This window comes from Cynocephalus volans, chromosome 6 (genome assembly GCF_027409185.1).
Source record: "Cynocephalus volans isolate mCynVol1 chromosome 6, mCynVol1.pri, whole genome shotgun sequence".
NCBI classification, from domain to species: Eukaryota; Metazoa; Chordata; class Mammalia; order Dermoptera; family Cynocephalidae; genus Cynocephalus; species Cynocephalus volans.
In genome coordinates, this window is record NC_084465.1 from 122,147,285 (window position 1) to 122,165,790 (window position 18,506).

Here is an 18,506-nt window from a genome sequence, read left to right on the forward strand (position 1 = left end):
GCTAGGACTCTATATTCCTAACTCTTGTCAAATACTCCTGTGTCGGCGATTTTAACCAATAGCTTTGACGTCGAGTCTTACTGAAGAAACAAGAACAAGAGGACGTGTGCTGTCCGACCGCACAGTGCTGAAGTGGGGGTTACAAAGGATGTGAATATGAGACTGGAGTTAATAAAACTGCTGTATTCATTTTAAAACAATTAGAAAAGATTTTCATGTCTAGCAGTAGATAGATATTCTGAAAAGAACAGCTACTACAAATCGCTCACTGCTGCGTAAAACACAACTGAGTAAATGTCAGCAAAAATCAGAACAGCAAGAGCAGTCAGAAGCTGACATTGCCGGAGGGGTGAGTGTTTAGAATAGGTCGAAATTTGACATCTGACATGCATAAGAATGCGATTCTAAGTCTTGGGCCCAGCTTGGACTGGGGGACAGGAAGGGGTTGAAGTTGAGATTCTTTTCTTTAATCTGGGATACTCAAAATATGTATGTCCTTAGTAAAAGGATGAGCTAGACATAATCAGTTTGTCAACCAAAGGCACCTGCAAAGAAATATGTTGTCCCTTGTGCAGCGGGGTCAAAATTAGTACTAATCATAATAATGCAACTAGGCTCTCTTAAAGTCTATTTCCTGTTATAGAACCAGTATTTATTTCTGACAACCTGACGTCCCGAATGAAAACGCTGAGAGCCTTTTTCGCATTACTTCAAATATGAAATTATAGTATAATACATATGAACCCAACCCCTAACTCTTGTCCTAAAATGTAACTACAATTCCATAAGTCATCTATACATAAAGAACAATTACATTAGGAGATAAAATGTCTAAAATGTTTTTCCCAGTAGATTAGAATATATATATATATACGCATAAATTTATTTTTACCAAGGAGCTGCTAGTTGGGCAGGAACATGGTCTTTCACTATCAGCAAATTTAAGAGGCACAAGTGGACATCTGACTAGCTTTTCAAAAATGTCTATGCATGATTGGTATTCAACCAGTTTATTTTTTATATAATTCAAGTTAGTTCTCACATTTCATCATAGTAATAAGGTATTGAGTTCAGAAAATATATTTCCTATAAAATCAGACAAAAATGACTTATTAAGAGAAAAATAGTCTCTAAAGTTTAGAATTAACATAGAGACCTTCTACCAAGGTAACATTCACTAGGAAGACATTCTGAGAGGTAGGTCTGCCACAAAAATTTATAACTTTAGACCAACTCTGACTTGGGTCAGGAGTCCAGATTCACACATCCACATGGTATCAGTCAGTGATTATTCAGTGAAACAGAAACCATCACTTTAGGTGTTGAAACAGAAGAAAGAGAAGAAATCTAACACCTCCTATTGCTCCACATTCACGTTAGCATTTGGTTTGACAGGTTTTTTGGCTTTAGTTTACAGTAGATATGTAGTTATTTGCTATTTTAACTTGCAATGACTTAAAAACAAATGATGTTGAGCATATTTTTTATGTGCTAATTTGCCATCTGTTTATCTTCTTTGGTGAGGTGTTTGTTCAGATCTTTTGCCCATTTTTAATAGGGCTGTTTATCAGCTTAATGTTGAGTTTGGAATGTGTTGTATAATTTGGATACATCCTTTATCAGACAAGTGTTTTAGAAATATTTCTCCACTCAGTGGCTTGTCTCTTCCTTTTCTTGGTAGTGTCTTTCATGGATCAGAAGTTTGTAGTTTTAATAAAGTATGACTTCTCAGTTTTTCTTTTGTAGATCATACTCTTGGTGTTGTATATAAAATCATACTCTTGGTGTAGTAGCTAAAATCATGCCCCAAATCAAGATCTTATGGATATTCTCTTATGTTTTCTTCTAAAAGTTTTATTTTGTGCTTAACATTTAGGTCTGTTATACATTTGATTTTTTTTAAATGCGTAAGTTCCGTGTCTGTATTTTTTTCATGTGGACATCCAGTTGTCCCACCACCATGTGTGCAGAATACTATCAATTCTCCATTGAACTTCCTCTGCTCCCTTGTCAAAGACCAGTTGACTGTATTTGTGTGGTTCTGCTCCTGGCCTCTTTATTTGGTTCTATTGATCTATACGTCTATTTATTCCTTTGCCAATTACAAACTGTCTTGATTACTGTAGATTCATATTGGGTCTTGAAGTAGGGTAATGTCTGTCCTCCAACTTTATTCTTTTTCTTCAGTATTGTGTTGATTATTCCGAGTCTTTTGCCTCTCCTTATGAACTTTAGCATTAATTTAATATCTAAAAAATAAGTTCCTGGGATTTTGATTGGGATTACCTTGAGTCTATGGATCAAGTTGGAAACAGCTAACATGCTGACAATATTAAATCTTTCTATTCATGAAAAGGGAATATTTAGATTTTCTGGTTCTCAAGGTTGAGTTTTGGTAGTTTGTGTTTTTCAGGGAATCGATTCATTTTATTTCAGTAGCCCAGTTTGTGCACACACAGTGATTCACAGTACTCTTCTATTACCCTTTTATTGTTCTTGGGTAGCAGTGGCCCCTTTTTAATTTCTAATGTTAGTAACTTGAGTCTCTTCACTTTTATTTGGTTAGCCTGCTAGAAGTTTATCATTTAAAAAAAATCTTTTCAGAGAACCAGGTTTTGGTTAATTAACTTTTGCTTTTAATTTACTGGCCTCAATTTCATTGATTTCTGTTCTAATTTTTATTTCTTTTCTTCTCTTTGCTTTATGCTTAAATTGTTCTTTCTTTAGTTTCCTTAGGTGTAAGTTTGGATTATTAATTTTAGATATTTTTTTGTTCCCATAAATGCATTTAATGATATATTTGTCTGTAAATATCACTTCAACACATCCCATAAAATTTTATAGTGAAGTCGTATTGTCATTTTGATTTAATTTAAAATATTTTAAAATTATTCTCAAGGCTTTTTCTTTGACTCATGCATTATTGGGAAGTGTACTGTTAAATTTTCAAATATGTGGAGATATTTCAGCTATTTTGCTGCTATTGATTTCTAGCCTCAAATCAAGTCTTTAACATTCATGTTCATTTTTAATCAATGAAAAGTTACAAAGTTCTCAAAATCTTCTTTATGCTTGTTTTGTCTCTTCAGACTGTGGAGGAGTTTTTACCTTTCAGCACCCCTTGTGGATCTCTGGGCATGACACGTCTTGCAATAGGAACTGAGGTTAGTAGGTGTCTACCGTGAAGTGCGGTGTTGATCTACTAAGATCTGAGCTGTGTTTACATTTTCTACAGCCACGGGAGATCCTCTGGTTACAAGTTCCTCCTCCCACCATTGCTTCTGGTTTCCTATGAACTTCTTCTCAGGTGGAGTCTGAGCCTTGCACCTTTCAGTCGTGGCTCGCTGTCACTTCACCAGAGTCCTGCTGTGGCGGTGAGGACTGGAATAGGGAATGGTTCTGTGCTCTTGTAATTAAATTTGAGTCTTTAGTGGGCCAGCTGTTACCATCATAAGTGTCTTTAGCTCTTATTTTCTCTTCCTCAGGCAAGTGGGGATGCCAGAGGGGGACATGAGGACTGGAGTGGGGAGCTGCCCTCCTGAGCAGGTGACACGCTGCTCTGGGGAAGGAGTCTCCTGGGAGAACAGGTCTTTGTCTAGTGCAGCTACTTCCCTTCTGCTCTTCACCATGAGGACCTGTGGGGTCTCTGGTGTAAAACACACCGCAGGGAGGGTAGGGGTCATCCCAAGACCGCAGCTGTGGGAGCTCCTCACCTTCAGGCCCGTTCCACCCAGAGCTTGAAGTCTGTCAAAAGTACCACCCATTTGCCACTGTGCTGGGTGTGGCTGGGGGCTCTTGGCTGAGCCCAGGTCAGCCGATCCTGGCTGTTCTCTCTACGGCCTGACGCTCCACATTTCAGGGGAGCAATCACCCTCCCGTGGGCCTTGAACAGGCAAAGATTTTCAGTTGGTTCAGTTTTTTTTTCTTCTTTTCTTAAGGTTGGGAGTGACAACTTCCAAACATGTCAGAGCTGAAACCAGAAGTTCTCTGTTATTTTCGCAGATTATTTCTGGTTGGACTCATTTTATTTTCCCCAATCCAGCCCTGAAAGCCACCAGTTCTCCAGGCATCTGGTTACTTTTATTGGAGAAATGAATACATGCAAAAACCAAGATCTGTACAAAGGTGCACTCATTGCTACTTGTTTGTCATTTAATTCTAGATAATCTCAGTGAACAGAGCCTAAATATGCATACTAACACATGTATACATACACATGTATAATTACTTGTGTACTTAAATAGCCATATATAATCATATATGCAAAATATGTATGGATATGTAACTATTGGCATATATGTGATTATACACTGAGGTTTATGTATAAAATAATTCATATATAATATAAAATGTCTATTATTACATAAAATATATAGTTTTTAACTGTGAGTTCATGCTGATATCTCCTATTTCAATATAAAACTGTAGGATTCACCAGCCTTGCCCCTTTCCTCATGTGTGGAGTGATTCCAGGAATGCCACCTTTCATGACTTGAAGTAGAGCTACTTCTCTGTTCAACCTAAGTTTACACTTAACTGTTTTCAGAACTGATTTTGTTGATGAGGAAACAGTGTTTACCTACGGTCCTTTCTGTTGCCAGCCTTACGTGACTGAATCAAAATATTGTTTTCCAACATTACGCAGTTTCTTTTCTGCCTCTACCATTAGTTCTGCTTTTTATCTATAATTTATCAATTATAGTTTGTATTCAATTTTGGAGTTCCTCACCTCCTTGTTAACTTTATCAATTTGTACACAGTAAAATGTATCCACGTTGCCACCCACTTTTATGGGTTTGGGTAACTGCATAGAGTCATGCGTTCTCCCCACAATTAAGGCACAGAACAACTCCATCAGCAAACCTCCTGTCAGGCTAACCTTTGTAATAAACCCCTTCTCCACCCCTCATCCCAGAAACCACTGATCTGTTTGTCCTGTACTTTTCCTTCTATAGATTATTCTGAACAATCATGCAACTTGTAGCTTTTGTGCTGACTTTTCGTACAGTAAAATGCATTAATAGTTCACTATTTTTGTTGCTGGGTAGTATGCCACTGTTTGTATGTACCACAGCCTGTTCATCATTCACTCATAGAAGGTCATCTTGTTTGCTTTTTATGGTGCTATGGGATTTTTTTTTATTAATATAAAATGCTATGTCCAATCCTTACTAATGAATTTGGAACAACCATAGCAATGGGTGAATTTTCTAAGAAATATAAACTGAAAATTCTGACAACATATGATTGGATATCACAGCAATAACCAAGGGAAATAATGAAAAAGTAAACCTGCAAGGCCCTGCATGATGTGCATCTCGATGCTACATCCTGGGCAACATTCTTTTCTATTGTCCTCTTTCCCTGTCCTCTTCATGGATGCAAAAGTGGCTTCAGGATTCGCCTCTGCAAGGGTCTGTGCATTTTCTGATCCATCCACCTGGGTCATTTCAGGTCTCTGCTCAAACATTGTAATATAAAATAGGACTTCCATGACTACACTCTATGAAACACTTATGCCCACCCCCAGCTTGTCCTCCTGCTTTATTTTACCCCATAACATGGTTCACCATGTGACAGAGCATGTTACCACCTGGCATCATGTATGTGACATGATTCTCCGCTCCTGGAATGTAAACTCCACGAGGTGAGGGATTCGTATTAACTGTTGTTGCTGGCTTTGTATTGTTTTGTTTTGTTTATAAATGCTCTAACCTTAGCACTGTGCGTAGTTATATAAATACTTGTCAAATACATAAAAAAAATCAAAAATTGATTGTCAACGTTTTGAGACTCAGGCAGGTATGTGAGATAATTATTGTAAAATTACCAGCAACAGGTAACATTTCTAGCCATTGTAAATTATTATGAAGCAATCGTAATTATATAATAGCTTCCAATTCATTTTGCAGAAAGAAAATAATGAGTAAAAAGATAATTTCGCATAGAGCAAGTAAAAATGGCCTTTAAACATGTGGAAAAGTACAAACCTCACTAGCAATAAAAAAAATTGGTAAACTGAAACAGAAGATTTGATTTTCATGTAACAACTTGGCAGATATTTGAATAAGTTAATTTTATTATCACTACGTTTAAACAATCGTCATGTGAAACCAATTTTGCTCGTCTGTCTTTTAAAATAAGAATTTAAATAAAAGTCCCGTGGGACAACTCTCTTGGTTTTTCCATCCTTCCATGTGTCTTCAGTGCTTTTTGGAAGGTTTGGGAATCCTTCTTTTTTCCTCACTTATTCATTTTCATTTATTCATTTCACAAATGAAACTCCAGAGTAAGATGACACAGTAATGGCACAGAAGAAAGGTGAGTTTTGGAAACATAAATAATTCAGTGTCAATGTGGAACAAACTGGAGGCACAGGAAGCACTGGAGAAGGACAGTGTGGGAGGCAGGACAGAGGACATGCTGGGGCCCTGGGCCTCACTCCTGGGGGGTCAGAGGACCCTGGAGAGCTGCAGCACCGTAGCGGCACTGACGCCTTGTATTCTCAGCAGACACCTCTGGAGACCATGTGTGAATGGGGGAAAGAGAGTGGTTGAAATGGCTGGAAGCAATACCCGGCCACTCTGGAGGTGCTTGTCAGAACTGGACAGATGGGACACGGTACTTCTGTTGAGGAGCACGGCAGGGGATGGCAACGTGATGCAGATGTCTGAAATGGGGTGAGATCTGAGTTCCTTCATAGACAAACAGGGTCCCAGAAAGGGAAAGCCTGAGTTCCAGGGGCCCAATCTTCTCAACTCCAGGGGCATGGTGAGGACTGGAGGGCTGGTGAGCTGGAAGGTGCGCACCTCCGTGGAAGCTCTGCAAGGCGTTGTGAGTCTTGTGGGGCCAGGTATATGCTTCCTGCCCTGAGTCTGAGGTACTAGGCTTGAGAGAGCAAGCTTGAACACAGGAAATGGGCTTCATGCAAGAAGTATGTTCTGGGGAAACAACTGTTAAGGAAGAAAATAGAGAACATATTTTGTTAAAAAAAATCAAGGTTAAAAAATGAATACATTGTGTAGTGATAAGTATAGTAATTATCCTGATGTGAGCATCCCATAGTGCACACAGGTATTGATATTCAATGCTGTACTCTGTAGATATGTACAATCAATTATGTTTCAATAAAAATAGATAAATAACAAACAAACAGATAAATCAAGGTTAGAGAGATTTTTACAATTTTCAAAGCTGGAATAACACTGGATGGGGGCATCCAAGGACAAGAAGACCTCAGCAGCACAGAAAGGCAGGTGTAGATGTTCCAGATCCCCAAGGGTGGTTCTTTAAAGAGTTTGTGAGTGCTGCCGTGATGAGGAGATTTCCAAGAAGTTTTCCTGAATTAGAACCGGTAGGCAGTATATTAAATATTGATACAAAAATAAATGAAAAATAACTGGAATGGGATTCAGAGTCATGAAAATAACATTTTTTGCAAAAATAAAATAAACTATATTAAACAGGGTTCAAAGGAAATTAAGACGGAATTACAAGAAGTACAATTTGTTATACAAATTTGTTATACAGTGTCAAATTTCTTATAGACTTTATACCTCAGTGGGGAAAAATGACTGATTCAATGGCATACTTTGTTTTCATCTGTGATGGTCATAGATGCTTTTATTTTCCTTGGGGTGCTGAAATTAAGCTAAAAAAAAGGCTCTTTGAGTATAGTTTTAATTTCTTTTTACCATTTTTAAAATTTGGTTTGTGGGCTGTTGGAATTGTAATTTTTAATTGCCTTCTAAAAAACAGAGATTTAGCATAAAGTCTGGTCTCAACTGAACAAGTTAGACATCTCAGTTGCTCTTGTGTCCACTGACTTACAGTCTTTCTCACACAGACACCTGTGCACATGCACAAATTATTACACTTTCAACTTCTTAACTTGATGTCACTGATTGTGCTTAATACCTAAGATTCACACTACTCTACTACAGATGTGTTTTCAAAGCACTGAATTTTCAGTTCTTTGCTTGTGATTCCACTTTACAAAAGGCCTGAAGAGGTGGTTTATTATTTGGGTATGTGGAAATGATACAGTGGACAGTTTTTTGAAAACCTTTTCCACTCCATACTCAGAAGTGTTTCATTGTCAAGTGCATATTTAGATGCATTCTTAAACTGTAATGTTGATCTGCTGCTTTTTTAATAATAAAATTTGACTGAAACAAACAAACAAAAAGATTGAGTTGCCCAAGGTCTTATAGTTTTCTTAAGCAATTAAAACAAAGACTAGCAAAGTTACTCTCTGTCCTGGACCAGTTTGCACTGTTTCTGAAGCTTAAGTAATTGAATTCCTACCCCAAATTCTGAAAAATCCACTACTAAATAGTTGAACATTTCTCAACCCAATTCCTAGTGTTTATTTACATTTTTATTAGACCTGGCACCCATAATTTTCCTGCTTTGGTTTATTTGTATTTTGACCCTTCCATTTTCTCATGTGACATTGGTATATCCCCAAAGCTAGCAGAGCCACAGAGAAAGGAAAACTATTTCAAATTCTCCCTTGCTCTTTCTTACTTTATCATCCCTTTTGTTGGTTTTATAGATGAAGGCTTGGCCACTTTTTTCTGTCCTGTGGGTCCAATTATTGTTTTGAAAAGGTTTTCAAGGTATCTTTTAAGAAAAGACAGTGTTTTATATGTCACATCTGTCTGAAAAATTCACTTCCACTTTAATTACTCCCTATAAAAATTTTAATGACCATATGTCAGCAGAGCTACGGAAGAGTTATTAAAACAGTACCGTGAATAATCCCCAAAGTCCTTTCCATTTCCTGAGACCTGGTGATGGTAAAAGACAGTGATATTTCAACGCACCTTCCAATATCAGCTGCCTTGGAAAGAAACCATCTTATTTGGCATGCAACCGCTCCTTCAATCACTTTTTTGGAGAACCCCTCACAGAGTGGGTTAGTGTCACACCAGCCCATTACACTCTGTGAACCACAGTGGGGTGGATTTGTAAGGGACATAGCAGGTGTTCAATTCCCATTGTGTGATGAATCCCACCGAACCAATACCCACCGGAGCTTGAGGTGGTAATTAAAGAAAGTAACACCTACCAGGCATCATTCCACCTGTGTTGAGGTTTCTTAATTTCTAAATTTAATGGATTAATTGATGATATATTTGGGTTTTTATATAAAAAGCATCATTTTCTAAGCAATAAAAAGTCTGGATTTTCTTTATGTTAATTTCTGCTCCACAACAGTTTATGTAATTTAAAGGGATTCTGCAGCGCATGAGGTCTTGGTTAAGATTTCTGTCTTTTGTTTGTAATCTTCCAACATTTATCTATTTAGAATCCAGATTATTTGGAAGCAATGATGTAGAATTCAATAGTGAGTTTAACATAGAAAAATGGACAAAGGGAGTAAAAAGGAAAAGAAAACACATTAATGCTGGCCTAGGACTCTCGAGTGATAGGTCCTATTAAAGTGTTTGTTTTTCCCTTCTAATTCAAACAAAATTGATTATACATATTTGCGAGGTACAGAGTTGAATATCAATACCTGTGTATAATTGATGATGATCAAATCAGGATAGTTAGTATACTCATCTTTTCAAAACATAACCATTCCTTGCGACCCTGAGCCAATTTCTTGCCATTAAAGTTTGGACTCAACGTTCTTCATTTGTTCTATTTCTTAGTAGAGACTCTTGCGATCTAAGGGCCATGGAAAGATGTGCTGACAAACCCCAGGCTAAGAAAGCTGAGGAGCTGGTTTTTCTCCCTGACCCATGTCTGCTGTTGAATTACTTTGGGTTGTTGGCAAAGAACGTGCAGCAGACACCATGTCCTCGGCCCAGTTACTTGGGGACTTGTTTTATTATGTTTATGCAGCAGCCTTTGTGGCTGTGGCTTCTCACAGACGTCACCCGCTTCCCTGGGAGCTGCTTTGTCTGCAGAACACAGGGGGTGCCTGCAAGTTCCAGGGCAGCCTGCAGCCAAGGCCTGGTGCAAGAGGACGAAGGACCCTGACTTCCACCTTCAGCCGAACCCATCTCTGCAGTGTCATTTACATCCAGAGTGCTGTGCAAGGTCAGACTAAAGCCACCCTCTGTGGGGAAGCTGGAAGCTGTCTCTGGCTACCGTGCTCCGGCTGGGTCCTCCGTTTCCTGTGCTGCTTCTCCACACCATGCTGGTTCTCCTGGGAGCTCCTCCTTGATCAGTCACATGCACTGGGTGCTGCTCCAGGGAGCCTTATCGAAATATCCTCCATCAGGACTGTGGATCAAACAACGCTTCCTAGATTTTCCTCTTGTACCTGAATTTCTATTTAAAGTAAGGCCTTCAGGAGAAGCAAACACATGATCAGAGGGCAGTAGCTGAGGCTGAAGAAGGATTGTGGAGACACATGTTCTGAGCTCTAAAGGGTCTCAGGAAGCACCTACTCTAGCTCCCCCATTTCAAGCTCCCCCATATCATGAGTGAGCTCAGGTCACTGCACAATCATGGAGCTCACGCCAGAGTCTTCAAATCTAAACCTATTCATTCCTCTTTCTAAACAAAGCTCCTTTAAGAACAGGCAGTAAATCAGGTTCTTAGAGCCTAAAACTCACAATTGCAATAATAGTTTCAGAAGACAGTCTTCTATCCTGCCATTCATTAAATTTCATGGCTGAATGGAGATAAGCGGAGTGTGTCAGCTTTGCTGGACAAATTCAGAGACTAGGCAAGCCTGGAGGCCAGGAGGTAGAGAAGAGTAACTTCCAGTCTCCGTCTCTTACTCTTGCATCCGATGCTCTGCTCTATTAGTCTTTCATTTATCTTTGCTCACTGGTGGTGTGTGGTTTACTCTCAATATAAAGAATGAATATATATATATATATATATATATATATATATATATATATATATATATATGAGTGTGTGTGTGTGTGTGTGTATATATATATATATCATGCACCTATACATATATGTACATATGTGAGTATATATGGATATAAGTAAAATTGGTATCTTGAGAAATGACCTTTGATTCTTGGAACTAAATAAATTTTTTATATTACAGCAACATTTTTAAATGTCTTTTTTAAAGACGCAAAAGTACCATTCACCACTTTGAGTTCATGGCCACGTGGCTGTGATTGCAAATAAGACTGACATGGTGGCACTGACCACAGTAACACTCTCCGAAGGCGTGCCCATCCCTACGTGCCCACTGCTCCCCACAGGTAAACTTCTGGAGGAAAGCCTTATTTTAGAAAGCTTTATGATTAGGAAACCACACTTCAATACCTAAATGGCAATTTCTCTCACTGCAACTGATAGAATCCAAGCTCAGTTCAGAACAATCTCCCCGCTGGGTGTCCACTCCACATGCAATCTCTCACACAGCACAGAGAGACACTGCCCTCGCAGATACCATACACTTCCCCCATCACACATAAACCACATCTCGGTTATTGCTGGCTGATTGATGAGATCACCCTAACGATGCGCCGTCACTTTTATATGTCAGCCAGTTTTCTGAAATTCAGTTGAAATTGGTGTGAGCCCTTCTGCTGGAAGTGGTAGTTGTTTATTAGGTGTAGACAATGCCTGGGAAAGTCACATAAATGGGTCTGTGGACGCACATTTTTACTCTTATTGTCAGAAACATCTGGACAATGCAAGGGTGTAAAGAGTGAGAGTAGAGTTTTAACCCTCACAGGGACGTTGGCTCTGTATGATCATGTAATCTACGATCGACCAAGGGTACCTAGTCATTTAGAGCCAGATTACAGAAATGACTTCCAGGAGAAGTATCACATTTTTTCTCAAGGAGGTTACAATCCTGTGGAGAATGCATTTCGGTGCTATTCAGGTGGTAGTGTGGACTCCGTGTGTTGTGTGCTTTTCCCAGTCTGTTGTAGGTAACATGTACTGCACGAGGTGACCTACAATTATTCTTTGATTCTTTATTTGTATGTTATGCTTGTAAACCTGTATACAAAGTGTCTTTGTATTTGCTTCTTTATATAAGAGCAAAGATTTCTAAAAATGATGTAATACTGGAACGTATAGGGAAAGAAACTGAGGTAGCAGGAGGAAAGTAACTTGGAAGGCTTTAGAGTGTGTGTTCCTGCTACAGTGGTGCTGTAATTACTGGCAGCACAGGAGACTTCTCCAGTCTTCATGAATCACCCATTATGCCACTCAAACTTTTCCACACTAGCAAGACTGAGCAATATAAACTCACACCCCGTGGGTCTGAGGACATAGCCCACAGCGGCTCACTGTTTGAAGAAAAGACTTGAGTTCTTGTGTTTTACTTACATGACTAATAATTTGCCTATTTTGTCAATATGTGTAATGAAAGACAATGAAATACTTACTTCCCATCCCCCAGTTTCCCTCTTAGAGGCAATGACTTTAACCAGTTTTTACATGTAATTGTGGGGACATTTTATGTGCACTTTGTGTGTGTGTGGCTTATTTTTTTTTTAACATTTGGTAAAACACTAAACACACTGATCTACACCTTGTATTTTTGTTTTGTTTTGTGTTAGTGATACATCTTGGATATCATTTCTTATCTGAGCTGTCTTACTCTTTTTAAGGCTGCACTGGGTGAGATTTCATAGTCGTGCTGCAATTTATCCACCAACATCCCAAACAATACACAACAGGCACATTATCCATACTTCTTTTGGTAATGTGAGGGTCTTCACGTTGGGAAGGAGGTGGACTCATAGAACAGGTGGTCAGGATGCTTATTTGGCAGAACAGGAGGTCAAAGCATTTGCAGGCACAGGATTATCCTCCTCTCTACTGTAAAAGGAGAGCGATAAAAAATCAAAGCCTTTTCCCCTCCACACCAGATCTTGATGGGAAATTCTGAACACCTTGCCCGTGATCACAGAGCAATGGCTGTGCTGGTTTTGCTGGCATTTCTGAACTGAGAAGCACTTTGTTGTTAAGGGCCAAGGGCTGTTCTTTCAACAAACAGAAGCAGATAAAACCTTCTTCTTGGCATTGACAGGTAACGTATCCCATCGGCTGGAGCAGAGTCCAGAATTAGAGGGCTTGACTTTGGTTCCGATTTCCCCAGCAGTTCATCCTTACATTAGTTTTGGGTTCTGTGAGAACAAGTAGGCTCCCAAGACATGGGTGTATGAACCTAGTTCTTCCACTTTTTCTCAGCGCATGTAGCCATGAACATATCTCTTAATGTCCCTGAGCCTCAGTTTTTTCATCTGTTAAATGGAGACAATGTTCCATTGATTCTAGGCTGTCAAATGAGATGATATAGAAAAGAATGCCTGGCCAAGAACTTAACACCAGTAATGATCAATAAATATTAGTTTCCTGTCTGAGCTTCATTTCTCTGTCTGTACCTGGGGATGTTCTGCGTGGTTACTGGTGCTTAACAAACCTTCTGCTTCTCGAGTTTTATCTTGGGATATTGGAAGAATCTTGCCAATACTGTCCTCAATTCTGCTTGGATTTATCCTCAGTAAGATTCAAAAGCTTATTACGAACCTTTTTTATCTGGTGTATTGCTACAGGCTGTGGCTTTGCTAATTACTCTGTCAGAGCAAAATCTGGATCCATTCCTCTTAAACAGTCCTCCAGGCCCACTGCCCATCTCTGTAAAGGATTCTCACCTTCACCTGCCTCCTGGTCTCAGAGCCAGGGCCAATGCTCTGGGGTGGTTTTTGCAGTACCATTCAAAGTACCAAATTATTTCCCAGCTATCTATTGCTACGTGACAAGCCACCCCCAAACTTGATGGCTTAAGACAGCAGTTTATGGTTATCACACAGGGTTCTTTGGGTTGGCTGTGCTGGGTTAGATGTGTACGCCAATGGGTGGCCATGAGGACTCTGTCACCAGAACCTAGGCTTAGTGGGAACTCAATCATTACCGGCGATTATTGTTGTGACTGCCTAATTTTGCCTCATCTTGGAACTGAAGTTGAGGATAAATTCATATTAATTTATAATATATAGTATTTTCATTGCTTTGGGAGCCTAGAGGAGAGCCATATAGGCCTACGCTTGGTGACTACACCTTTGAGACTACATCTTGAGTCCTCTGGCCTCACCTCTAAACTTATGCAACAGACTCTTCCTGAATTCAGGTAATATGTATTGAGTGATTAACAAGAACCATAAAGCTTACATTCCAGTTAGGGAGACATTACACACATGAACACCAACGAATTCTGATCATGAAAACTGCCATAAAGAAAATCCTGCAGGGAACTGGAGTAAGGCACTTGCTGATCAATGAACATTTCTGAGAGTACACATTTGGGGTCAGATCAGGGTGATCTGATGAGGGGAAAAACAGTCAGGTGTTGTGGAGGATACTAACATTTATAAAACAAATGTATTTCACAGGGCCTAGCTTCCAAAGCCCTGTAGTTTCAGATATGGCCTAATTTTTAAAAATTACACATAGAAATGTTAAGCTTACAAAAGACAGGAAACTTTCCCCAGGCTAAAGTCTCTGTTGTACATAAAGAATTGCAACACAGCAAAATTGCTGGCTCAAAAGGCAGATGTCCTTGGTGCAGGTTAACCTACTGATTGATATGTGGAGAAAGTTGCTTGATTGTTTTGTAAATATACTGAGGAAATTGCTGTAGGGAAAGACAGTGTTTGCTAAGAACAAGCTTTTTTTGGTGGATCAACTTAACCTTTCACAAACTGCATTATGGAATGTCACTTTGTTCATTTCACTGATGTTACTAGTTTCCATTGTTAAAAGTATACTTAGCCATAACTCTGCCCATGCCTTTGTGTTCTTTGTAATGATTAAATCAACCAAATTTTCTCGTGAAACTTCCTTGTCTTTACAATAAAAGGGAGAAGCTAACTTTGAATCAGGGCTGTCACATCCAGTTTTCTCTTCCTAATGGGGAAATTACTGAAGTGCCGTCCTTCCGGGCCTCTCAATGCGTACATAGTGCTTTGACTAATCCTTTGCATCTCTGTCACCCTGGAGGAGAGGTGACAAGGTGTAAGGTATGAAGAAGAGATTCCATTTGTGAGATCTGGGGAAAGGTTCTGGGTGTGCAATCCTGGGAGAGGTTCCAGGTGTGAGATCCTAGGGGAGATTCCAGGTGTGAGAGTTGGGAAAGAGATTTAGATCCTTCAACAGGGGAGAAAAATAAATGCCTCTTCATACAATAGAATGCTCTTCAGTTATGAAAAAAAAAGAAAAAAAGAAAAAAAGAAGGAAGGAAAGAGCTGACAGAAAAACACAAGGATATAATAGTGCATAAGGTAAAATTAAACCTCTCTCACACAGAGACATACACACATAATGTGTACACATGAATGTACTTTTTGTATTTTCTGTATCTATTTTTAAACTAAGGTTTTGCTCAGATTACCAAGTAAAATTGGTGAGTCAGTCAACTGTCACTTTAAAGAAAACATTTTCTCATGTTCCCTGCCTGCTGGTCAGTAACTAGGAAAGTCACTGCTATCTAGGTGGGAAGCACAGGACTAACAGGAGGACTGTTCAGCTGGTGGCCCTCGGCCTGGGCTGATCTCACATATTCCCTATGTTTTCGTTTACCTTGGAGATTAATTTAAATCACGTGTGCAGGAATTTAGTGAAGTTATTTCCAGTAAGATATGCTACTGAAAGATATGCTGCTTTATTCTACTAATCATAAGTCTCACTCTAGGTAGAGCAAAGAAAAAATGTAGCACTGGAGAGATGCAATTTAAAATGTGCCACATTACAAAGCATGACAAATCAGAGTGAATACTTTCTGCCCCGAAATATATTTCATAATTACATGGTTAAACTAAATATAGAACTGGTGATGAGCAGAACTGTTTAGCTGAAAAACATAAAGGTATGTCTAAAATAAGTCAGGTAAAAGGTGAACCCACTTTTATATCATTGTGAAACCTTTATAACTTTGCTTTCCTGTGTGCATTTTGCATTCTTAGATTCTCCATGAACTGGTTTATTTATTTATTTATTTAAATATGGAAAATTAGGATAAAGAAAATAATTTCCTTTCCACTGTCTTTGCTGCAAATTCTACATATCAACTTAGAAGTCTCCCTAGCTGTCTGGAAACATAATTTTGTCATTGAAGTAAGATAGTAGGCAATGTTAGGCACTTGTAGGATAAAATGACAAGTTGAAATTATGTTTGGTGTATTTAGCAACTAAGTATTATTAAATGATGATACATAACTTGGAACATGCAGAAACATTCAAAGAACAAATTCCAAATACTCAGCATAGCAAAACCCAGATATAAGTCCTGCCAGTGTTGGTGTTCTTACTTCAACTATTATGATACGTGGGTCACTCAGATTTATAACTGCTCTCATAATTAGTGATACATAATCAGCATATCTGAACTCATGAAATAATCTCCCACAATGATTTCAAGGATAGGGAAGTGTTCTCTTTTCTGTTTGTGCAAAAATCCACTCATGTATTCCCGTTCTTTGCAATTTGTAGGTGGCTGCTCTAAACACAAGTTGTGGAGAGGTAATATTTGGAAATTAAGCAATGTATCTGCATTAATTGTTGTGATTTGTGTGTCTCTCTCCCCTTTACACTATTCAGTCTGCAGATTCAGGAAGGAAACCCACAGCAGATAAAAAACAGAAAAGCATTGATTTTAATCTTTCAAGATTAAGAGTTGAAGTTTGAAGTTCTTAGAAGAGTTCACAGATAAAAAGGGAGTTGAGTCTCAAAACCTCAAAATCCTGATTTTTAATTCTTTGTGTCACATTTTTTTGTGCTAAACAAACAAAAAATATTGGGCCAAATCCTTGGTGAAGCTAACCACCAGTTTTTTTCTACCCCAGTCTTGAATTAATTAGAAGTTGATTAGAGAAGGAAAGAAATTTCAGAAGGAAAAATAGTATGTCTGAAGAAAAGTGAGATGGGATGGTAATTCCAAACTAAAAAAATCACAAATTGATTTTGACGGGTTTTCATGACTATAATTAAAACCTACAAGATTTGAGGAATAGGAGTTAATATAAAACATTGCATTCAGTGTAAAAAGTTCTGCTCTGCACACTTGAGATTGTAACTTGTAAGATGCATACACATTTAAAAATTATTTCACATGTCTAAAATTATTGTTTTATAATAAGTTCTTCGAAGTAAAACTTTATGGTCAAAGTGTTTAATTTAGTGAACTGGTATTTAAACATGAGCCAGAGAGTCACACATGTGTGTAACATCTTCAGTCACCTTTAAAGACATACATGTGTGCACACACTGTCTGCATAATGGAATTTGTACCCTTATTCCTTATTTATTTTTCACTGTACAGGTTTTACTATAAATGGGATGAAATCAGAGACTAGATTTCTCTTGCTGACTTTTAAACCAATCACCAAACCAGTAACTGGAAAACAATAGTTGTTCATTAAATATTATTAATTAATTAATCAATCAAAGAATGCCATTAATCTCTTTATGCTTGTTCCTGGATATGATGGAGTAGGTAAAGTAAACAATGATTACACTAAAATAAAAAACAATTTATTTTATAAATTAGATGGATCCCGGTGGTGTTTTGTTTTGTTTTCTTAAAACCTTTATCAAACAACATTACAAGCTATGATACATCCTACATTTTGGGATCATAAGTGGCTGTATTTCACTTGTTGCATACTTTTAATCTAATTAATATCACTCATTCTATATGTCAGTGTATCGTGTGTATTAATGACATTTTTTTTTTTGTCTGCAAGACCTTATGCTACTTGATTTTCTTTTCTATTATTGAGTTAAATTGCAGAAGAAAATGATAAACTGGTTTGATAATGACTCTGCTGCCATCCTGAATATTTCTAAGCGTGTGCTATGCTAAAATCAGGCCACATTTGATGTGCTCACTTCTTCAAGCTCCTTCTTACATATGGAAACTGAACTCAGTAATCAGTTTATCAGTGTATTAAACCATGATATGGGGAAGGTATCGGTTCAAGCTCTCAGTCACGCTTCAGCACTCTGGTGCTCTGGCTCTGCTTGTAAATATAAATGCAGACGAAAGGAGAAGTAAGCCGAAAGTGGAATTTGCTCTCTAGAAAGCCATTCAATATCCAACCACTTCCCCAAGAATGAGAAAAACATCTGAAATATATAGAATGCATCTAAAACACCCCTTTCTTTTTTCCCCTGACTAAGTGGGCTTCTAAACACCCCTTCCCTTTAAACATTTCAATCTTTACACCATATACCATAGGATGGCTTTTGTGGGGCATGGTTAAAAGACACCAGCAGGATTTTTCCAGCAGATACATACCAGGTGGAGCCATTCTTACCACTGAAAATAAATTGGACCAAGCCTTTTGGGTCATAGTTGTCTTAATATGAGCCACAGTGGATGAGATTAAAAAAACAGATTTGTTTATCACAAGCAGGGGACAAAGGCTCTCATCCCTCTTTAACTGGATTTGGTATTGTGCTCTTGCAAACCAGAAGGGCACATTAATCCATTAATACTCCCCTCCCACAGCCCTATGTTAAGCCTGGAAAGTCTATGCAGTTGTATTTTTTTTTTTCCC